Below are 22,946 nucleotides of genomic sequence, written 5' to 3' on the forward strand. Positions count from 1 at the left end.
TCTCTAAACTGTTTCTGGTTTCTCTGCACGACAAACACAATTTCCAATGGTTCAGCTCCCATTTAAATAGCAAAACCAACATCCTGGTTTTGCAGATATTGTGAAAAAAAAAAATCCTCTCCCTGCTCTGCATCCTGGAGTGCATCAGCAGAGCTGGCTGTATTTCATTTGGGGCAGCAGAGCTCCATCAATTTGCACAAGGCAGGGAGCTTCTGTTTCCAAACAGACCATGAGCAGAGTTATGACCTGCAAATCAGGCAGAATATCCCTGGCTCTGTTTCAGGATGCAAATACTGCTTTTTCTCTTAGAAATATTAAAATGGAATGATCTAGTGTGGAGGTCTTTTCTACCTACTTTGGTTATGGGTCTTTTGAGAGATTATCTTGACTATCAAGTAGCTTTTAGTGTTTATCAGTGACCACAAGATCAATTTGCACTCTTAGAAAATAAATACAATTCTTGCTTACAGTAAAAATCAAATGTGCAAGTATGGAGAAAAAGAAGAGAGAACAGGATTAATAAATTACAATTGTTAGCAAGCACTAACATGTATCGAAAATGGCAAATTCTCTGGAGTACAGCTGAGCTTCTTTTATTCAGGTCAATGACTCTTTTTGTGATTCTCTCCTCTCAAAAAGAGCATTTTTCAATGATTTATGTATAATAATCTCCACATCAGCATACCGTATTTTTCACTATTTGTTTGTTAAACATGCAGCAAGGATCTCACACTGAAGCCCTTAGCCTTGAAAATCCAACTGGGATAAAGGCATAAAAATATACATATAAAATAGAAATATTTATTACTGAGGCTGATGTTTATGATTTGACATGTAGGTAAGGGGGAAAAAAGCATCATTTTAGATTGCTGAGTTAAGGCTTTAATGGTGTGGCTTTCAGACAGATACGTGAGGGATGTTTATTAAGGAAAAAAAAATAAAAAATCTCCCATTCACAGGCCACCAGAGCAGGAAACTGCAGTAAGTGTTGCAAAAGCAGCTTTTCACTGGTCTGTGGCAGTGCTGGCTGCTCCAGCCTGCAGGAGTCAGAGCTGGACAATAAAAAAAAATTAAAAATTTTATTTAATGGTTCAGATTACCTCAATCAGTTCAAACAGATTTGCAATTTGTTGGGTTAAGGATGTTTTTTCAGGACTGAATTCCATCGTGGCAGATTTTCAGCCATCTCTGCTCCTGTCCTCCAAAGTGATCACCCACCCCTACACCCCAAGTGCCTGTTTCAAGTGCTGACATTCTGATTTCTTGAAAAAAAAACAAAATAAAATTCAGGTGTCCATTTGTTTGAAGTCCCATGTATTCCAAAGTCTTGTCATCCAGTCTAAGAGCAGGACAGAGCCCTGTGACAAAAAAGTGACAATTCCCAACAGTGAATCAGGAGGCTGAATTATTACCTGTGGTGAAGGCTGAGCACGTTGTTTCTTTGTCTTAAATCATCAGTTCTTCCATGGGAACACCTCTCCCCAGGCTGGAGAGCTCCCAGGGGGTCTCAGATGATCCCAAATCACTCTGGCCAATCCCACCAGTAAATCCATGCCTGGAGTAATTCTCATTTTCCCTCAGAAGATGTGAGAAATGCAGAAACCACATATGGGAATTCTACACTGGGAAAAATAGCACCACATGTGAATAGTGACAGCATCTTGGAGGTTTTAATTTGTTATAGAAAATATTCCCATGATTTTTATTATTTTATTGACAGGTGAAAGTCCCAGCAGATTTCTATTTCGGTGTGAATTATGTTTTTTACCAGGTCATACCATACATGTTCCCTACTGATGTAGAGGATTCCATTGTCTTTTCTGTCAGTACAAAAACTCCACCAATATCAATTCCATTTTCAAATCTGAGGGGGGATGGAGAGACCCCACACAGAGGAGAATGAATCAATAGATAAAAAATCAGATTTCCAGTATCTCTCAGCTAACAGGTCTGTCCCACCCTGGCCAAGACTTTAAAGGCAACCAAGCCTTCTCACTAGAGCTGTATTCTCAAAATTGACTGGGTACTTAGTAGGCACTGAAGTCCATAAATATTTCACAAGGAAAAGAATGCATTTCCCAAGCATTGACTAGCTACATATATTATTTATATGAAACCATAACTTAAGTTGAAAAACAATAAATGCTTCAACAACAGACCTGTTCACAACCTACTCCATTACTAAGTAAAGTAGGTTCTGCCTGTTCCTGGGGATCCTGTAACTATGCAGAAATTCACTGAGACCTGCACAGAAACCTGACCTACAAAGGTGCAGGATGAGACTGCAGCCACTGCACCAGCACCAGTTAACTTGAAATTACCTGGACAAGAGATCACAAGATGCTGAAAATCATTTACATTTCCTATTTGTGTTGCACTTTGTGTTTAAGGTCAGGTCTCCCACTCTCAATAAGGGCAGGGAAGGCACAAGAAAGGACAGGTGTTACCTCCCTTTTCATACCCAAACCATCAGAGTTCAGAGAGATTAAGGTCTCTATTTTCCACCACCATGGCCACTCATCAATAGCCTTTTCCAGAGGAAAAAGGAGTTACAAAAAAATATGTGGGTCACAAATACCAGAGATTGCAGATGCAAGATTGATGCCAAAAGACTGCTGAAGATCTGGGAACTGCACTGAGACTTTCCTCTTCCCAAACAACTTAGCTACAAAACTCCCCCTTCTTGGTGAAGGATCTTCAGACAGGTTTTTAAATGGCTGCTTTGTCATTCAACCTGTTCAACCCCGCAGAGGAGGCCTCTCAGAGGAGGTGTAACAGACTAATGCTCTTTTGCCTGAAGCACTCATAACATTAATGGAAGTTAATTCTGCTGGTGGAAAAGGTTTAAGTGAGTTTTGCTAGCTCATAACCACAGCTAGGGAGAAGGGAAAAGCTTTTGGAGCGAGTGGATCCAAGATGTAGGCATTACCTCCACCATTTATGTGTTTACCACTCAGCTGGCAGCTAATGGCCCATGTATAAACTCAGGGTGAAAGTGGGTAAAATAAATTGCATTCTTTGGAACAACCATCTCTTCTTTCAGTGGCACAGAAAAGCCGTCCAAAATGCACCCTGGAAAGCTATTTTGAGTTTGTTCTTTTGGCAAGACACAGAAAGTGCCAAGATAAAGTCAGTCAATTCAGTATTGTGAAGGGAGGGGGAAAAGGCAATAAAAACAGTGGAAGTTCTGAAGACAAGAGTCACCTCAGTGCAGACAGCAAGAAGGATATTTATGCACTATTTATACCACTCCAAGTGCAAATTTTGCCTTGCATCGATTACAATTCACGTCTCAAAGATCTTTCTGCAGCTCTGGCATGATTCTAATAATGCAGAGGCAGAGGAAAAGGGAAACTGCAGCCACTTTGGGCAGGATCAGCTGGCACATCCCAGTCCCCTCACAGCTTGGGGCACCACACACAGCCTGACAAACTCCCAGACAGAGCAGGCTGGAGGCTGCAGCACGACAGGGGCTGTGTGAGCAGCAGAGCATTTCCCAGGCATTTCCTTCTTGTTTCCTGGCTCTGCCTCCATCCCCTGCTCTGAGTAGAAGTGGGAGGGTTGGGGGTGCTTGGTTTGGCAGTGATGTGCTGGGGCCAGCTCTTGGCCACTGTCAGGGGAAGGAAGTGCATCAGTGGGATGTCTGGCTGATGTTGTGCCACCCCTGCCATCAGCAGTGCCCTGGGAAGGGCCAAGGCAGAGAAAGGTGTCCCTGCAGTCCCTCCAGAGCTCCCAGGGACTGTCCCAGTGACAGCCATGGCAGGAGTTAGGCCTGATCCAGGTCCCCACCCCAGCTGAGCACAGCTCTGAGCAGTGAAGCCCACCCACTTATTACAGCGCTGCTGGTTTCTGTGGCAGGTGAGAACTAAAGCAGTGTGTTTGGATCCAAGAGCCCTCAGCAACAGACAGGAAGAGAAATAACTTTGGGAAAGGGGGTGTTGACAAGCAGAGACTTGTGGAAACTGACTGGAAGGATCAGGAGTCTGCACACCCAGCTCCCCCCACTCCTACAGCAGCCAAAAAGCATCCCCACCATCAGAGCATCACTGCTCTCTGTGCTCCATTTTCCATTGAAAAGGCATTTTGGGGGAGTTCTGCTTTGGCTGAAAGAGCCAACTCACCCTCAACTCCTGCTCCTTCCAAGGCTTCTCCAAAGAGGATTTCTGGTAGCCTTGAGAAGATATGCCCAGCCCTGAGCTCCACTAAAGCCAGACTCCACAGCCTCTGCTACAGTTGGTTCTTTGCCCCAGCAAGCTGATCCTCCCAGCTGAAATCACTGTCACCATTTAGCAGAAGAGTTGACAGAACCCCTGGAAAGGATTATTCAGCCCTGTGATCCCAGACAATGCCCTAAAAGGTGGGAATGTACACCCAGCTTGGCCTCACACAGTCCCAGCACTGAACACACCTCCAGGAGGTGATTCCCTCTGATTTCTGCAGCACTAAGGCACCAGTGAGCATCCTGCAGACCTGAGCCAGGGCCTGGAGCAGCTCCCAGGAATGTGCTGTGTGCAGGATGCTGGTATCCATGGGCAGCCCAGGTGATCCCAGTGCTCATCCCCAGCTGATTCCACGCCCAGGACAAGGGATGAGAGTAGGGCTGTGTCCAATGCAGCCCTTCTCCAGGTGTGGATTTGTACAGGCTGCCTGTGAACCCTGCTCGACAGTGGGAAATCACATCCAGCTCTGTCACTCTCAGGGCTCACACTATAAAACCTTCATTGCTCCAATCCGTGAAGCAAAATGACAAATGGCTCCAGTCAAAAGCTTACAGGCAGGACCTAAATCTTCCACCACCCCCTTTCTGCCTGAATTCATTTTAGGTGTTCTGTGAGATAAATTGAATTTTGCATTCTTCCAACTGCAAAAATAGATTGTTCTAGCTATTAAAATAAATACATGAAGAAAAAATTTGAGAACATGAAAAAGAAAGGAAATATTAGTGTACTCAGAAGTCAGTCATGCTAAAGCATCACAGTGATACTGAGACACCTGTGCTATATTTCTGCAGGGGCAGCAAGGAAGAAAGAAAATAAAGGGAAAAAAAAAGAAAAATCTCCCACCTTTTCAGACTCTTTTTGAAGAGAGTTTAAGGTTAAAATAAAAGCAGGTGTCATAACTGCAGTTGCACTGCACCAGCTCACTGACTTCAGAAGGAGCAAGGGCCAAATTTTTTTAATCTTCTGCTTATACCTCCAGCAACTGTAGGGCATCCCCTGAGCAGAATGGGGAGCTGTGCCTGAATTGCAGATTTTGCCCAGCATGGTTATGGTTGTGTTCTCCAAGCAGCCTTCCTCCTCCCTCTTCCACAGGGCTCCACACATCGTTTTTCTCCAACTGGCCAAGTTCAGTCCTACACAGAAGACACCAGAAAATCTGAATTGTCCAGGAGGCTGGGGTTGGATGTCCCAGGAGAGAGGCTGGAGGGACCAGAGCTGTCCTGGTCCCTCAGTCACCATTACCTCCTTTCACATCCCTTCATACTGGTTCATGGATTTACCTTCCACCAACACTTCAGTGAGAAGTTCTGCACTCCTCAAGAAGTGAAAGCCAAAAATTCCAGATACCAAAGCTCCAGAGGCTGAAGCTGAAGAGACTGGTGCCTACATGTTTGTATAGCTGTGACCCTGACACTATAAAGCAGCAATTACCACTTTTTTGAGTCTTCCATCACCTCAGTCACCCACCAGACCAGATCTCTTGGGTCAGCCCCTCTGACCTGTTCAGTAGAATATTTTTTATTCTGACAGTTGCAGATCAAGCTCAACTGGATCTGTTTACCTGACTTGGGGAAGAAACTCTTGAAAGATGAAGATACTTTAAATTTAGGCATCTGATTTTTTTTTAAGACAAAAATATTTTTGATGTTTCATTTCAGATCAAATAAAATATTACATTCCACATAAAGTTTTTACTGATTTTTTTTTTATGCAGCCAGAAACCAAAAAAAATATTATCAATTATTTCCACTGTGCTGCTTAGATTTGGGCACCAAATAGATTTCAGTGCAGACAAAAACCAAACAAGTGCTGTGTTGCTAACTCTGACCAGCTTACTTTTAGTTCTGCAGTAGTGGGTTTCTTTTAAAGCTCCAGCTTCTTGAATCATATGATTCTATGAATATCTCAGCTTGCTTTCCCACTGAAAGTAGAGGCCTGACAATTTGAGTTGCAAGCATAAGCTCATATGGTGAAACACTAAATGCCCCAAACAACCAAAACATGTGTTTTTCCATCTTACTGATTTTAAAGTCAATCTCATCATATGGGGCAGATGTCATTTGTGATTTTTGAACTCTTAGGGTAGAAACTACTGTAAATTACATTCCAGGAGCTATTTGAGAAAGAAATCTCCACCCCTGGGGCTTTTGACCCTTCTCTGTTCTTGGCCTTCTGTGTTTTGGGGAAGGAAACCATCAGGTAGCTCAGCCCCAACCCTATAAACAGCAAGGGTTAATTTGGTGCAATGTATCTGAGTGTAGTAACTGATTACATTTTTCCCCAAAGGAAACTTCAGTTAATTTGGTTAGTGACTCATATGCCAGGCTGCCAATTACAACACAGATGATTACACACATAAATTCACGTCGGAGTGGCTCAACGATCACAGGGAGGAAAAAAAAAAAAAGAAAAGAAAAAAGGAAAATAATAAAAAAGAAGCAAAAAGGAAAAAAAGGCTCTTCTTTATCTTCCTGGGGCTGGGGGTGGGTAAGAGCCCACCCTGCAAGGTGCTGGGTGCCCATGAAGGCCTCTGGAGACTGAGTGCCAAAAGCTGTGAGACTGGGACGTGCCATCCCTGCAGTGGCAGTGTCTGTAGCTTTCCATTTGGGATTTTCACTGCAGAAATGTGTGGCACGCTCTCTGAAAGATTGTTTGCCAGTATCGTTAGAGGAATCCATACACAAAGGGAGCAGGAAGGAGGTTAAATGAGCAGTGCTTGGCAGTACATCAGTAAATCATTTAAAGATAACCTGTGCATACCAATATCCAAAAAAAAAAAATCCAATTAAAGTAACTTATTGCCAACCCAGTCCCATTTCTGAAGTGCTTTATATTCCTAAGGAGGGGTGGGAGAGGGAGAGGAAAGAAACAGGACAAGGAGTTGAGAGCCTGATGCTATCACATGAGGAAAACCCAGGCTGGGGATGGGAAAAGAATTCCTACGTGCCTCATCAATGGGAATCGATACCAAGGGGGGTTGGCCAGGCTCCTGAATACATATATTCAGAGAAAATGAGACTTTGCACTTAAAAGTAATAGGAAGTTCTGACATTGGTGGCGAGCGTAGGAGGAAGAAGGTTTTCTTTTATCTTAAAAGAAAGATACTTCACGGGCCTCAAATGTGTTTCTAGCTAGACATCCCTCCAGATAAACAGCTGCATGCATTTCCTGCAGCCAGGGTCAGCAGGCTGCTGTGGGGGAATTCATGCAGCTCCTTGCTGGGGAGGTTGAAATCCTTTACAAACAGTAATTAAGCTTCGTGGCACCAGGGTACTATTATACCAGTTTTACAAGGGAATAAAAAGAATGTGGCAGCAAAGTGATTTGCCCAAGGTCATCCAGCAAGTCAGTGGCAGAACCAAGTACTACATGCAGATTCCTGGTCCCCCACCCTCACCTCTCCCAGCAGACAAGCCCCCTACCTTGGCCTTTATTAAATAACCATTACAAAATGTATTAATTTTAATTTGGAACTATGTAAATTGACTCTTTCCCAAAAGACAGCAATTGGCTGTTAAATAAATACCGAGTGATTATTGCAATCATATTTGCTGACGAGTGGATCATCAGTGTACTGTGCTGGGTTCAATAAAAAGGTTATTGCCTGTCAAATAAACATGATGAGCAGAGCCTGGACTGACGTGGGACAAATCCAACAGTCACTGGCTTTGGTGGGAACTTCAGCTGTTCAGCACTTTTTAGAGGCTGTGTTCAAGTATTTTTTGCAATATGTAGAAAGAAAACTGGTGCTGCCGAAGCAGCACTAACTCCATTAGTGAGATGACCTTAAGTGAAATCCTGGCACCCTAAACTTGATTGTGAGAGTAGTTAAGTCTCCCTGATTTCTGTAAAAACAGCTCAGTGTGCAATGCTGGTCTTAACAAGGGTAAAAGTAGTAGAAACAATTCCTGTAGCGTGCAAGGATGGGATGATTTTAGGATTAGTGTTAAATTAAATGCAGAAGAAAATGCTTGTGTTTTTAGTATATCTCAGCAGGAGAGAGTTGTAAATACAGCTGAATGGTCAGATTAGGTCTTTTAGTGAGGAGGCCTGCACAGAGATGAAACTATTTTAAGTTACCTGTTTCTTTTGCGTTTCTCTAAATCATGAGTTTGTAAGAACAGCGTTTGTTCTCCATCCGACAGCCAAGGATACATCAAAAAATGTATCCTGCAGGACTGTCAGTCACGCACTGAAGCAAGCCCCTTGCTGGGAGCTAGAGCCGCTGTGTGGTTTCCAGGAGCGGAGCGTGCGAGGGCATCACCCGCTAACCCCGGAGCATCGCCGCTGCCTGCCCCGCTGCGCTCCGGCCCGGAGCGCTGCTGCGGCCGCTCCTGCCCGAGCTGGAGGAGCAGTTCTGGCTGCCGGGCTGCGGCAGGGCCCGGGCAGTTCCCAGCGACGGCACTAGGTGGTGGCAAGCCGCTGGCGAGGAGCGGAGCCGCCTGCGAGGCGCTGCGGCAGCGCCGGGACGAGCCCTGGGTGAAAACCCCGGCGTCTCCCGCTGAGGGATGGCACGAGCTGTACCGCTCGGAGGGAACGATTCTTGCCATTCTTATCTGCAGACCTTCGCAGGGTGTTCTTTTCGCGTTAATGTTTCCTTAAAATAGTTACTTTTTTTTTTTTTTTTTTTTTTTTTTTTTTTTTTTTTTTTTTTTTTTTTCCCCTCCTCCCCTCTCCCCTCACGTTTAGTCCGCTTAGGGTTTTTTGCTACTGGAAGGCTGAGATAGGAATTTGAGGAGATGCAGGCTCCCTGCTTGATTTCAGGTTGGGAAAGTGTGGAATGCATCCTCTGTACCGCGCGCTCACACCCGCGCTCGCACAGGCCAATTAGAATGTTAATAATAATTAAGTGTCTTACTCCTAAGACGCTCCTACACAGGGGAACGCTAAAGTGCCAGTCAGCTCGTTTCGTTCCATGCAGGCAGACACCTCTCCAGAGCTCGTGTGTTTGCTAAGGGAGCGGAGCGATTCCAGCTCCGGCCAATCTGATTCCCGGTGATCTGCTCAACAAACAAATTAGAGCAGCCTGCAGAAAGAAACGTGCACCAGAAAAAAAAAAAAAAGTCAAAAAAAAAAAAAAGTCCAGCTGTGGCAGCTGAGCTCTACCTTTCACCTCCAACTGAGCCACAGCAAATAAATACAGGGCGAACCCTATAAATTTCCAGTGTGCAGGGGTTTGTGGGAGTCTTTATCTAGCTTTGGTTCACACGCTTCAAAGCAGCTCCATTTCAGATTTGAGATAATCCCCTAATTAAACACAAACTCAGGCCTTAAGCTGCATGTCGTCTGATTTCTACCCCAAAAATCAGAGCTGGACACAGGCTCTAGAGCTGCTGAGCTTGTTCAGCTCTGTCACATTGGAGGGGACAGCAAGGGCTGGCCCAGAGTCACCTTCCCTCTGTGAGAGCCACGGGAGTCACACCTTGCCCAGCTCCAGGAGAGCTGCAGCTGGCTCACAGCTGACCAGAGCACTGCTGATGCACAAACCCAGCCTTCCAGTGCTACTTTTCACCTAAAGCTCTGCTATCTGAAAAAGGGAAAAAATTAAAAAGAAAAAAAAACAAAAGTGAGGCAAGAAGCAAAATCTCCAGGAGCAGGAAAACAGAAAACTCTGTTTATTCAGAGCACACTGCTGATTCACAAACCCAGTCTTTCAATGTCTGCAGGCAGCTACATCCTTTGCTGGGCAAGAGGACAGGAGCTTAGCAAGGTTTGGGATGATTCTTGCTTTTCAGGGAACATGCAGGAGGGAGCTGGGAAGAAAAGCTTGGATACAGTTCTCATGAGCAGAACCTTTTGAGTGACTCTGAGAAGTTGTGGAGTTTAATTGTACCTGGCTGAAGGGAATGAACTTAGTATATTTCTGATACCAGATAACAGAAGTGTTATGGCTACTTTTCACCTAAAGCTCTGCTTTCTGAAAAAGGAAAAAAAGAAAAAAGAAAAAGAAAAAAAGTGAGGCATAATCAAAATCTCCAGGAGCAGGAAAACAGAAAACTCTGTTTATCCAGAGCACACACTGAATAAACCAGATACAAAATAAGTTAAAGAAGGACTGAGTCATTCACATTTCCAATAAATTAAAGGGGAAAAATCCTGTCATTTTTCACTCTATTTCGCATCAGAGAGCAATCACAACAGACTATTCATTTAATGCAATGATGATTTTACCCCTGCCCCCAAGGGGTTTCTCTGCCGCTCTTGCACAGCCCTGAAATTATCACATTTGCCCCCATTTTACATCTCTCCCCACATCCAGTTTGTCCCATTTCAAAATGCTTTGGGTTCTTACATCTGCTGTCAGTCTCTTTTTGCTCTCTTTTGATTTTTACCAGCTGCAAGAGAAAAAACAATACACAAACCCATGTATCTGATCAGATGTGCATGACACATAATGCTACACCTGAACGTACAGCTGAGCTCACCCAGACCCAGTTTTCCCAAAAGATCAGAAGTCTGAGCAAAATCAAGCCAATCCAGGAACCCAAATCCTGTAAAGAAGGTCCCCCTGGGTCCTGTTTCCAGTTTCTCCACAGATAACTTGAGGGGATGCTGTGAGGCCAACTCACCACTGTGGTAGAAATTTTTCATATCCAGCTTCAATTTTATCTCCAGCCCTTGGGAAGTAAAAAGCTAAATGAGGAATCCAAAGTGAGGACTCAGCTTCCTGTTGAACTAGAACTTTTCTAAGCCACCATGGAGTTTGAAAGTTTTGTTAAGCTGCATACAGGTACTAATGACTTTTATTGCAGAAGATCAGTGGAAAGAGTTGTTGCACTTGGATTAGGAAAGAACTTGGAGATCCCTTGTGCTGGGATCTTGTGTTATAGCACTGTGACTAAGTCACAGTGCTATAACACAGGATCTTGAGGCAGAACAGAGCAGATGCAGGGATGTTTCCACGTTAAGGTCTTCCCAGAGCTTTTCAGAAATTGTTGTCGAAGCCTAGCAGAACAGAAACTGAGTTTGCTCTGGAGCACAACAGCTGCTGTGTTACTCAATAAAAAGATTTTCTGTATTGCATTGCTGGTGTGCACCAAGCTTTTAAAGTCATTACAAAAGGTAAAATCAGAAGTGTGTGGTGGAAACCAAAAGGGAAATGGCTGCATTTGAGTTTAGCACAAAAACCCAGTTATAATTTTACAGGAGAACTAAGGGAGAATGGAGTAAACTCCTACACTGCTCTTACTGCTTGGAGATTCTGCCACAGTGAGGCTGAGAGCTGAGAACAACCTGGAGACTGAATGTGGGTACTCACTCCCACAGGGATGCTGCTGACTGACTTAACTGGAACTATATCTGAGCAGAATGTTTCAGATCTTCTGCCCACTTTGTACGAGATCAAATTCCATCCACTCACTCAAAAGCAAGAACTTCTGCTTTCTCAAAAAAATTAATTGCAAGTTTTAAACATAGCATAGTAACACAACATGCAAAAATAAGTTTGACTAGATCTAAGTGATTTTGCACTAGCATTGCTCTGCACACACAAATTCTCAAACTGTGGAAATAATGAGGTATTCTGATAATTTTTCTCTCAGCTGTACAGTAACAAACAAATCTGTTCTATTGTTTTTGAAGGCAACAGTGAAACTGTATGAGAATATCTGAAAATGTGAGAATTATTGAAAAAGTCAAATAGTCTGAGCTTTGTAATTCACAGTTGTCTAATAAGACTAATGTTAGTTTTTTGACACATTGCCATCAATAAATTACAGGAAAATTAGCTGGGCAATTAGCTGGAAGCAAAATAAGCATCCTCATATTCTGTAAAACACAGCAAATTATTTTATAAATAAGCATTTGATCAAACAATCATTTGATCTTGAGAGCTGTGTAATCAAAGTTTTCAATCACTTCTCCTTAGCTGCCAAGAGTTTCAGCCTCACGGAAGCTCTATCATTTTGTCAACCTCCAGTGCACAGAAATTTTGAGGCATGTCCCCACAAGATGATCATCTGTCTGGCTTGCAGTTAAAGCCATGAGATGTTACTTTTTACATTAGCTGAGAATTGCCCAGTTGCAGTTTTTAAGTTTGTTAAGGATGACAAAGATGAGCATGACAGACTTGTGGTGATTAAATGCCTCTTGGATTTATTTCACAACGCGCTAAATGTTTCTTATGATACAATCTTAAAATTAGAATGAACTGATCTCGTACCTACTGAAGTTTATGACATGATGAATTCTCTAGAGGGTAAATTACAATGAAACATTGGTTCAAATTACGTGGTTATAAATGTAGCTCATCCAAAAACACCTCATGACAACAACATGAACTCTGTTCAGTCATTCAGTGTCTGATGTCAGCAAATGTGACCATTTTCACCTGATACAATCACCTTCACTCGGGGGGAAACTGGCTTCACAAAGGAGCTAAAATTGTACAAAAGCTGAACTGCAACACTTTGCTGAGAAACACTTTGTATATTATATGCTAAAAATCAAGTGAGGTGTGCATGCACTTCACAAGTATTGAATTTGGGCTTGGTATATTGCTTTGTATTCAGAGTTCTGGTTCTTTCAATTTCTTATAGTTTGTGGAATTAATTATGTCCACTTCTACCTCAAATGCAGAAGGGGAACAAATAATTTCCTTGGATAAACGGACTTGAACAGATTGCAGTAGACCACAAAATATTGATTATGTTAAGTTTGAACTTCAAATTAAGGCACAAATGAAGGTTAATTCCAGTTATTCATGTAAAGAGTCTTATGACTTCCTCTAAAAATATATTGAAAAAGAATCAAAACTGGTCATAAGCACTATTTTCAGTAACAAATTGAAGTCTACAGAACTGAATTGTATATTCAAGGGTAGGAGATGTGAACATAAGGACCAAAAAAATAGATGATTTGCTAAGGGAAATGACATTTCTTTAAATTGCTCCTTCAAAAGGGCATTCTTCCCTTAATCACGTAGTTCTTTCCAAGGTGGATGATCATCCTGCTCAGGATGCAGAAGAGATGCAGTGGCCAGAGCAGCCCTGGATCCCAGCTAAGCCCAGCCACAAAGCTCCTTTGGTTGCCCTAAAAGTGGAACAGTGGGTCTGACTGCCAGGCTGCAGCTGGACACAGGCAAGGAGGGTTTGGTTCCACCTTTTCCTGGGCAGATCCAGCTCAGCTGGATGAGGGGCTGTAACCAGAGCTTCCCACGGGGACTTTGGACTGTTGTGTGCTCTCTGCCATAACCACACCAAACCAGCTGTACTTTGGCACAGCAGCTGGAAATGGCCAGCTCCGAGGGGTCAGGGACCTGCCCCGTGCTCTGGAGGTATCACTGCATTATTTTTTACTCCCCCCCCAGGTAATCAGGAGGTTGTTGCTGTAATTAGTACTAAATTTGCAGTATATTGGTCTGGAGTCCTGTATGCACATCATTTCAGGACACTGTGCTGAATCCTGACTTCAATCCTGTTTCTGTCCACAGAAACAGCCCCAGTTGTGCTCACACTTCCTCTGGAGCTGTGGAGGAGAATTCAGGGAAACTGAGTCTCTGTCACAGTAAAACCAAGCCAGTGTGAAGACAGTTTGAACAAGCTGGGGTTTGGGCCTTTACTGTCTCCTGAAGGTTCCAGCTGACAAGATAGACACCACGGAGGGAATTAAATTTTCTGACAGGCTCCAGTACCCTGAAACAGCTTCCTGGGTGAAATTAAATCCCAATGTCACAAGGGACTCTCCAGCTGTGACAGTCTCACTAAGGTGGTGTGGCCCACAGGACTTTCCTGCTTACATCTTTGGTCTTGACCACTGTGAAATAAATCCAGGGGAGTGTCTGTTTATAGCAGCAAGGTGGACCAAGGCTTTTCCACATACCTCTACAACCCAGTCAAACCCTTCTGGTGTTTTAATACAAGGCTTTAGGAAGCTTCATATGGTTGTGTTTCCTTTTTAGCATTAGCACATACCCACACCCAGCACTTCATTTTCCTAAAATACAAATGTGTACATGTATAATAAAAACGTTGACAAGTCCTAGTCAGAATTTAAGAAGTTTTAGACCTGGAAACCTGTGCACCTAAAAAAGGATAAAATGTGCCCCTTGCACTACTAATTTCTGATTCCACAGCCTGAGGATGCAGAGCAGCAGTCCAAGGGGCACGTGCTACAGAATGTCAGCTGGCATCAGCAAAGGTGCCGTGGATGCTGCAGAGCTCTCCTGTAAGACTGCTGACTGTTTTCATGGCATCACATGAAACACAGAAATAAATAGCTTCTCTTCTATGATCACAGCATGAAAGTTTTGCTTTGCTGTCTATCCCTTCTCATTAAAAGCATAAAACACAACACAAGACAGGGATTAGACACAGAGCAGGCAAACGCAACAGAGCCACAGGGAAGAGCTCAGGGAGTAAAGGGATTGGCACATGTGCCAATAAAGGCAGCCCTGGTGTCAGCTACGAGTTGTGCCCTCAGAAGCAAGAACTGAATTTCACTCAGAGAACAGAGGAACAATAGGCACAGACACTCCAGACCACACAGGCGTGTACACCCAGTTCCTTCTCCTGAGCTTCAGTGCAGGTGTTAAAAGAAGCCTCTCCCCCAGCAAACTGTCATAAAACTGTTACTTTTTCTTTTCTCAAGTCCTCTTAAAAACAAACAGGCATACACTCTTTTCCTGTGAAGCAAGTTTAGGGGGTTTTTCCTATTTAAATTACAAACACATCAGAAGTCTCTCTCACCACAGTGCATCCTGTCTTTTCTCTGTCTGACATTTAGAGTACAAACTCTTTAGGGCAGGCTCTGTCTTTAGTTTTTATGTCTCATACAGAGCCAAGACATGTTCTCAGTGTTAACAGTAAGTTAAAAAGGCCCATCTACGCTCACATGGTTACATGATACATGCCCAGCTATCTGTGATACACACATGACATGGTCAGTAGAACAGGTCTGTACAAGCAAAGTCTCCATGTACACACAACAAAGCAGATCCTGACTTGTGTGCTGGGCCTGAACACCTGGTACAGCATACACAGGAGGGCCTGGTTCATGCATTTGATTTTTAGAAGTCCCCAGGATCACTGTAGACTGGGAGGAATAGGGAGAAGCAGGGAGGAGGAGGAGGGCAGAGAGAAGCTGCTGTGTCCAGCTGAGCTCCTCACGGTGCTGTTGGTGAGCGGCTGGGGAAGATGTGGGTGACTCAGGCACTCAGACTGTGCACTGGACTGCAGGGCTGAGGGAGGGTGAGAACCCCTGCCCAGTGTGACCAATTCCTGGGCAAAAGCAAAGCAAATCCATCTCCCTCAGCAGTTCCAAGCAGCAGCTCCAGTCAGGCGCCATGATGACATCAGCCCTGCTTTTGCAATTATTTAACCTCTGTCGTTCAGATCAGCAATGAACCAGCAAGGGTGACTAATACACACATCAGCCCTGAGAAGTTATCAACACACCAAACAGGGGGCTGGCCCTCAGGAGTGAACTCTGCTTTCAGGAGTCTGTTTGGTCTGTGTTTGGGGGAAAATTGTACAATATTGAACATTAGGTGTCCATGAGAAGCTCCAGACAAAGCCCTGTGTGCCGTGGCAGTGTCAGTTCTTTTACCAGAAAGATGCAGAAATTTGCTTTTTCTCATTTCTGTGTGTCATTTTGCAGTGCTCCCCCCCAACTGTGGCTCCTGCTCTCACTCCTTATACAAGCCTGGAAAAAGTAGCTTCTCTTAACAGACATCTACAATAAACATGCCGATACTTGAGATGTAAACTGAGAGGCTGGCATTATAACAGAGCCTCTAAATCAACCTCAGGACCTTGTTAGCATAATTAGTGATAGGACTGGTGGCTTACAAGATCCAGGACAGAAAATGGAAAAATAGTAATAACAATAAAAAAATGCAGTTGTATCCTAGCAATTGCTGGGATGATTGCTGATGGTTCAAAAGCAAGTCATATCTTGCGTGAGACAAATACATTTTATATGATGTTTAATCTCACAGGAATTCTGCCGGAAATACTCAGAAGCTTGTTAGAGGAAAATATGAGAAGCTACTCATGTGAACAATAAAAGATTCTTGTGTGGTGGAGCTACTGTGATTCCCATGCTGCTAATAGGTGCACATCTTGCAATTACAAGCATACTGAAAAATAATGTTACATTCACTGCTCCTATTTACTAATTTGAAGCTTTGGAGAAGAAGACAGTCCTGGACATCCTTCCAGCTTAAACTCAGGTGAGATGGAGAAGCACAGAGGAGGGGATTTGTTCAAGATCACCTGGAAATCAGTGGCAGCACCAGAAATATATAGAGCCCTGTCTATGAGGGATCTGAGAGCACTAAAAAGTTTTAATGGCCCTAATCAGTCTGACCTGCAGCCTCCACCCTCTGCCCATGGTCAGGAGCCTCACTGAAGCTCAGCCCTGGGTCTTTAGTCACAAAATGAGCCACGCTGAGTGCCTGTCCCCAGCTCACACACAGAGGTGCCTGTGCCTGTCCAGGGACCCTGTTGATCTTGACCCACTAATTTCCCAGCTTGACCTCAGGCCAAGCTCATCACTATGGACCTGCCTGCTGATAACTGGGCTGTGCCTGGCCATTATTAGCCTTGCTAGGCCTGATCCTGACCTGTGGATTCACTTCCTGGCTTGAGGTCGGACCTGCCTCATCTCCACAAAATTGTCTGATGCTCTGGAATCCAGGCTGAGGTTGGCTGCCACTCCCAGGCCAGCCCTGCCTGCCTCCCTTGAGGGCTGTGGGGTGGGCCCTGGCTGGTGAGGACCCTGACCTTGCAGCCACATTATCCCTGTCAGTTCCCCGTGTCTTTGGGAGCAGACAGTGCCTGCTGCACCCTGCCATGACCCTAATACACCACCCTGCCTCCCTTGTCTGCATAGCACCAGGGGCAGGAAGAGAAATGCCACGTGTTAATTTGATCTGGGAACACAGGCAGAGAGAAATAAGGTACAAACTCAAACTGGAACTCTTCTTTGTTCCATGTTTTAAGCATGTCCTTCCTCCCACTTCCCGTTGGAGATGGCAGCATTGCCTGCCCCAACACAAGGCAGCAGCAAGAGAGTGAAGGGGTCATAGAAGGAGGTTCATGTTCTGCATCAATGTCCCTTGAGAACAATAAATATTGGCTGACAAGAGTAGAAGCAAGAGGAATCAGGCTCTAGCAGGAGGAAGTGATCACAGCACAGGGCTTGAGAGCACAGGAAGGAAAGGCAGAGACCTGGGAAGGGGAAGCACTGTCAGATTACCCAGGAGGACAGCCAGAGGAGGCAGATGCTGCTCCTGAGAACTGATTTGTGTTGGGCTCAGCAAAGTTCTAGGGCAGCTCTGATATTTGGGGCTCAGAAAGGCAGAGGGGGTCAGCATGCACTGGATGGAAGATGTGAGATGCAAAGAGCTCACAGCAAAAAGGGCCAGGTTGTCCTTTGCCTGATGTTAGACACATTCCTGCTCCTAGCTGCAGCTGGGATCTGGCATCACATCCTAGCTGTGCTGAGAAGTCTTCGGTGTGGAATGCAGACCTGGATGTCTGGAGCCTTGGCTGCATGTATGGAGGGAAGAACAGCTCATCCAATAGTTTGTTCTCCAACTACAATCTCTCCTAAATTAGCCTTTCACACAGAACAGCAGGAAATTCACATACAGCTCATGCTGAGGTTAAAAGGCAGCAATTGTCTAAATCTTCATATACAGGCAATCATTGGCCTTTTAATTTGGAAGCTAAAGGAGGTGACTCAACAGAAAAGGGTTCAGGCTGAATCAGCAAGATCTTTCCTGGGAGTTAGATATACAGCAAGAAAGCAAAATAACTTAGAGGCAAGCAGGAGAAAAATTGTGTTGTGTAGGTTCAGGGTATGGAATGCAGCTTTTGCCACAGACAGTTTCTCTGCTTTTCCATTCCTGAGACACTCATGTGCAGCCCACGGAGTGAATTAAGAGAAGAAGGAAGTTCATACTTCCATAGCATCCAATACTTTAGGTGTCTACACACCTCCTTAGACACTGTTCACCTGTCTCCACACAACAGCTCTTCCATGAGAACTGGGCCTTGCAGGAAGTTTATTGTAATTTGGAATTAGAAATCTCTGTCAGCCTCACAAGTCACAGTGCTAAAGTAAAGCCCAAGATCCAGGCTTTCAGAGGAATGGATGTAGTGATGGCAAACTCTGGATTACACTTCTCTGGGGTCCTGCAAGTGGCTAATTACCCAGAGAAGCACTGAAATTCCCTTAGTGTCTCCCTGCTGGAGGCATGCCAAGGCAGTCTGCCTTATTCTTACATGAAGTAGTATCTGAAGAAAGATCAAAGGATGAGACCAAGATTTCATGGCTAGTGAATCAGGCAAGTCTGTGGAGGGTTTTGATATGATCTTTACAATAAAGAGAAACCTTCTCTGCTCAGTGACATGTTAGTTATGGGATGTTCATTTTCTAGCTTTTAATATTATGAGTGTTAAATTCCTTGAATCAATTGATGGCCCTAAAATTTCACACTCTTCACATGGGGAAAATTTGATGCAGATGTTTTCAAATGCAATGGGCTCAGGTATATTTCTGCACTGAAAAGTCTGAGATTCCTTCACTTTCAAAGGGATTTGGGACATTCATTGGGATATTTTGGAAAAGGTCACCTTAAGCAACTGTGTCCTTGCAGAGTTACCACTGAAGGCAGTGAGCAAGCCTGCCCTGTTAGTGAATGCTTTTAGGGACCATCTAGCAGAGATGGACGTGGTGTGTCCTGCCCCTTTGCCCTTTCTCCAGAGCACTTTAAAGCACTCTGTAATCATAAAAGTAGGAAGAATGTGCTTTCCTTCTGTCCATCCCCACCCTGCTATGGGAAAGAAAAGAGTTATTATGACAATTGGGCAATTGTAAACCAGGGTAATTAAGTGATTTGCCAAAGGCCAGCTAGCCAAAGTGGGGAACTGAACCCAAGCGTCCTCATTGCTGCTCCTCCCCCGGAGCCGATACACACAGACCCTGAAAGGTCGGAATCCTTCTTCCCTGGGGAAGATTTCATTTCCTCCTTTGAACACTGAGGGAGGGGCCCCTCTAAATCACAGGTTAGGCAGGCACTCAACTGAGTTAACACGATGTACTTCCCTGCACCATGTCTTGGAGGTGTAGTTAGGTGTTACTACATGCACTGCTGCAGCTCCTAGAGGTCTCTGCCAAAAGCAAGCCCCATTGTGTTGGCCACTGTTCACACACAGTATGAGAGAGTCCCTGCTCCCAAAGAACTTTAATATTCTTTGATATTTCTGGGAAACGTTTCATGAGAGAATTTCAACACAGAGTACAGGGCCTGTTTCTGCCTTTTAACTTAGATTACACCAGGATAACTCCACTGACTTCAGCACAAACCTGTCAGAGATGAGATTACAGATCCATTATGTTGCAGTCTCTCTTTTTAAAAACACTGGAGCATGTATAGCAAATAATCAGGAAATTAGTGGACAGGTGGCATTAATTTTCTCCAATGTCACCAATTTGGTTGCTGTTGTGGAAACACAGCAAGGCACAGCAACTGCTATTTCAGTGCAGAGAGCCATCCCTGAGCCCCAGATGGTGACCATATGATCTTTCCCTCTTATGGACCATAGACACGTTTCCTACCCTTAGAATTTGACTTCTGCTTGCAAAGAGGTCTCACCTAAATCTGCCCCCACATCTTACCCCCACAGCACCTGGGTGCAACACAGGTCCCTTCAGGAATCCAGCAAAGACCCAGACAGAGGGTAAACAATTTGTGGAAAAAGCACAACCTGACTCAATTAGAATTTCCTCCATGAATAGCTCCCTATGTCAGAACTTAAGGCCCCAATTCATAGGGAAATCTGGGACCCATTTCCTCAGGAATTGCTAGCTATTTACACAGAGAAAGTACTGCATTCTGATTTTATTTTTTGGACAGTCTGGGGTGGGCTTTATGCTCACATGAATACACTTATGCTAGATTTATACTGGGCTGGTAGCAGTGACATGTAGAGACATGAAAAGATCTGTACCTCTAAACTTGTGTCCTCACCACATCTCTTCTCCTTCTCCTGGCAGAAGGCATTCAGGTATCAGGAAATGCTGATCTGCTGCTGTAGGTGAACACACTCCTCCACCCAGCCCAACTTTGTCAAGAGCCCAGAAACTACACCTGGCTGGTACAAAGTAGAGTAATTTTCTGTCACCTCCTTGCTAAGGAGCCCATGAATTCCCAAGGCCCAACATACAGCTCTAGCCATGATCTGGAGAGTTTTGGAGTACAGGGGGATAATGGTTAATACACAAGAACTATCTGTGGCCCCGTGCATCCTATAAAACACACCTCTCTTAGAGTTCTCTTAGCACAGGGGACATCCTTCCTCAGGAAAGATACTCCTATGGATACTCCTTTACTGTGGCAAATGGGACTTGTCTGTGGAGTAAGATGTTACAAGAAAATGAGTCTGGTACTGTCTGACCCTCAAGCAATAGTTACAATAATCTCCCCAAACCTCCAGAGTGTATAATGCACCCTTTTCAAAGGCCCAGCCTTAGCCACACACTCCTGTACAAACAAAAGTGGATCTAATTCCAGCTCCTATGGCCTTTCCTAGAGTTAAACAAAGCTTTGTAGAGCTGAATGATAACAAACCACAGAGAGAGAAACTGCATGAAGGAAAAAAAAGTAAAACATTTGAAAAATTCTTCTTTGCCTAACTCCCCTGATTTCAGCAGAGCTGTATAACTTTATACCAGCTTCCAAGTTCGTGTCTCTTTTTCAAAAATCTCTTTTCTAACAAAGTCTGAAAGCAGCAGAGGAGTTCAGGCAGACGTGTGTAGGCTGTCTCAGACAGCAGGGGCTTCAGGCAAGAAGAATTTCAGGCCAACAGTGGCAAGAAAGAGAAAAGGTTGGTGGTGGAGGAAAAGAAGATGAAGAGGGAAGCAGTGAGAGGCAATTCTTGTGGTTTGGAAGTTCCTGTGGCTCTGTGTACAGTCAGCATTTCTGTCTGCAAACAGAAACATTTCTATTTGCTTTGCAAGCCAGATTTCTCAACCTTTGGCCTTCTGACCTTCACTGTATCTGGCACTGATCAGGTGTGAGATTGCAGCTCCCTGCTCACAGGGGCAGAGCTTTTTCTCTTGGTCCAGCAGCCAGGTGAGATGGGGCTCCCCAGAACAAGACTGACACTCACTGTGGCAATGGCAGAGCAAGGAGAAAACCCCAGAAACAATCTGCAGAGGAAGGTTTGCCTCAGCTTAGGCTCTTCCATATCATCCAGTTCTAATAAAATCCATCCAGACTTCAGGAATGAGTATCTAGGCATGAGCTGCACATTTGCTAAGAATCAGACCCAGGTTCCACCTGCTCAGAGGTACACAGTTTTATCTGTCTCTGTTGGACTCTGCCAGAAGAAGAGAAAAGCAATGTCTATATTTGGCCATTCTGGTCATTCAATTTGTCCTTATCAAATAAAAATAAAATAAAATAAAATAAGGGTTTTTTGAAGGCAGTACAGTTTCTTTATACCACATGCCCATGTTTATTGACATATAAAATTCCCTGTTTGACTACACCCCACCCAGGCTCTTGTACACACCTGCATAAGTCTATAATTTTATCCCATGAATCATTCTGTACCATCAGATCACACCCAAGTTACCAGAACTTTAAGGAAGTGGCAAGTTCATTATGCTGGTTTTCATCTTTCAGTTTTAAAAATTAAGAATATTTTATTGATGCCCTAAATCCACGAGTATTTCTAAAAAAAAAAAAAAAAATTACAGGCAGAAAGACCAGGTAAAAATAATTAATTAAATACATTTAACAAAAGTGAGGGCAATGGAAGGGAGAACCAATAAATTACCTTTAAGAGGCTGTTTGGACCCATTTTGCAGGGGCTGTCTACATCATGGGGAACGGCAAAGCTGAAGCATTCTAAATGGGTCAAGCTCACCAAAAATCATGAGACTGAGAAAAAATTGTAACTTCCAATTTAAATTAAAGGGGTTTGGGTTATTTTCCTCTGGGTTTTGCAACCTTGGGAAAGTATTGAGGCCATGGTTTTAAGCACTTAAGCAGCCTTTGAAGGACTTTTTTCCCAGGAAAGTGGAAATTTTCAGCTAAATTACTTATGTCAATAGCTAGGTGTTTAAGCAAACAACAGAAAAGGTTGCAATCCAAAAAGAAATCCAAATGCCATGGTGTACAAGAGCAATGCTGCAGTGGTTCAGGCTGGTTGGAGAATGTCCTTTGTTACAAACACAAAGTGAAGAACACCCAGCAGCACCCAGAGATCTTCAGGCAAACATTTGCAAGTTGCATTTTTTCACTTTTGTTTACAATGTAGAACATATTTCTATCTTAGCAGATATTTTTCACTTTTAACTTCTCAGAGTTATTTTAGGGTTACCAAATACTGCTTGGGTTGACTGGCTCTGTAGTTCCTAGGATTAGGCTCAGTGTGCTTCTTGACTTGCAGCCATTTGGCGGCCGCTTCGTGGTTACACAAATGTAACGTGCAGCAATGACAAGAACTTCTTGACATTCAATTATAAAGTGATAGGCAGCCAAATAAGAAAATGGGATTACCTCCTGGGCAACTTAAATTTATGTAATATTGCCATTGGGTTGTTTTCTAGCCAGGACACTTAATTGCTAAGAAATGTGTTTACAGCTTGGTGTGTGCATTATCCATTTGGGACCATGACAGGAGTGACAGAATGGTAGCAGAGGTTGGCCAACAGTCTGGAAGAGCTGCCACCAGTGGGGAACTCCACCATGGTGCAAATGCTGGACATCCA

This window comes from Passer montanus, unplaced genomic scaffold (assembly GCF_014805655.1).
Source record: "Passer montanus isolate IOZ18808 unplaced genomic scaffold, ASM1480565v1 scaffold44, whole genome shotgun sequence".
NCBI classification, from domain to species: domain Eukaryota; kingdom Metazoa; phylum Chordata; class Aves; order Passeriformes; family Passeridae; genus Passer; species Passer montanus.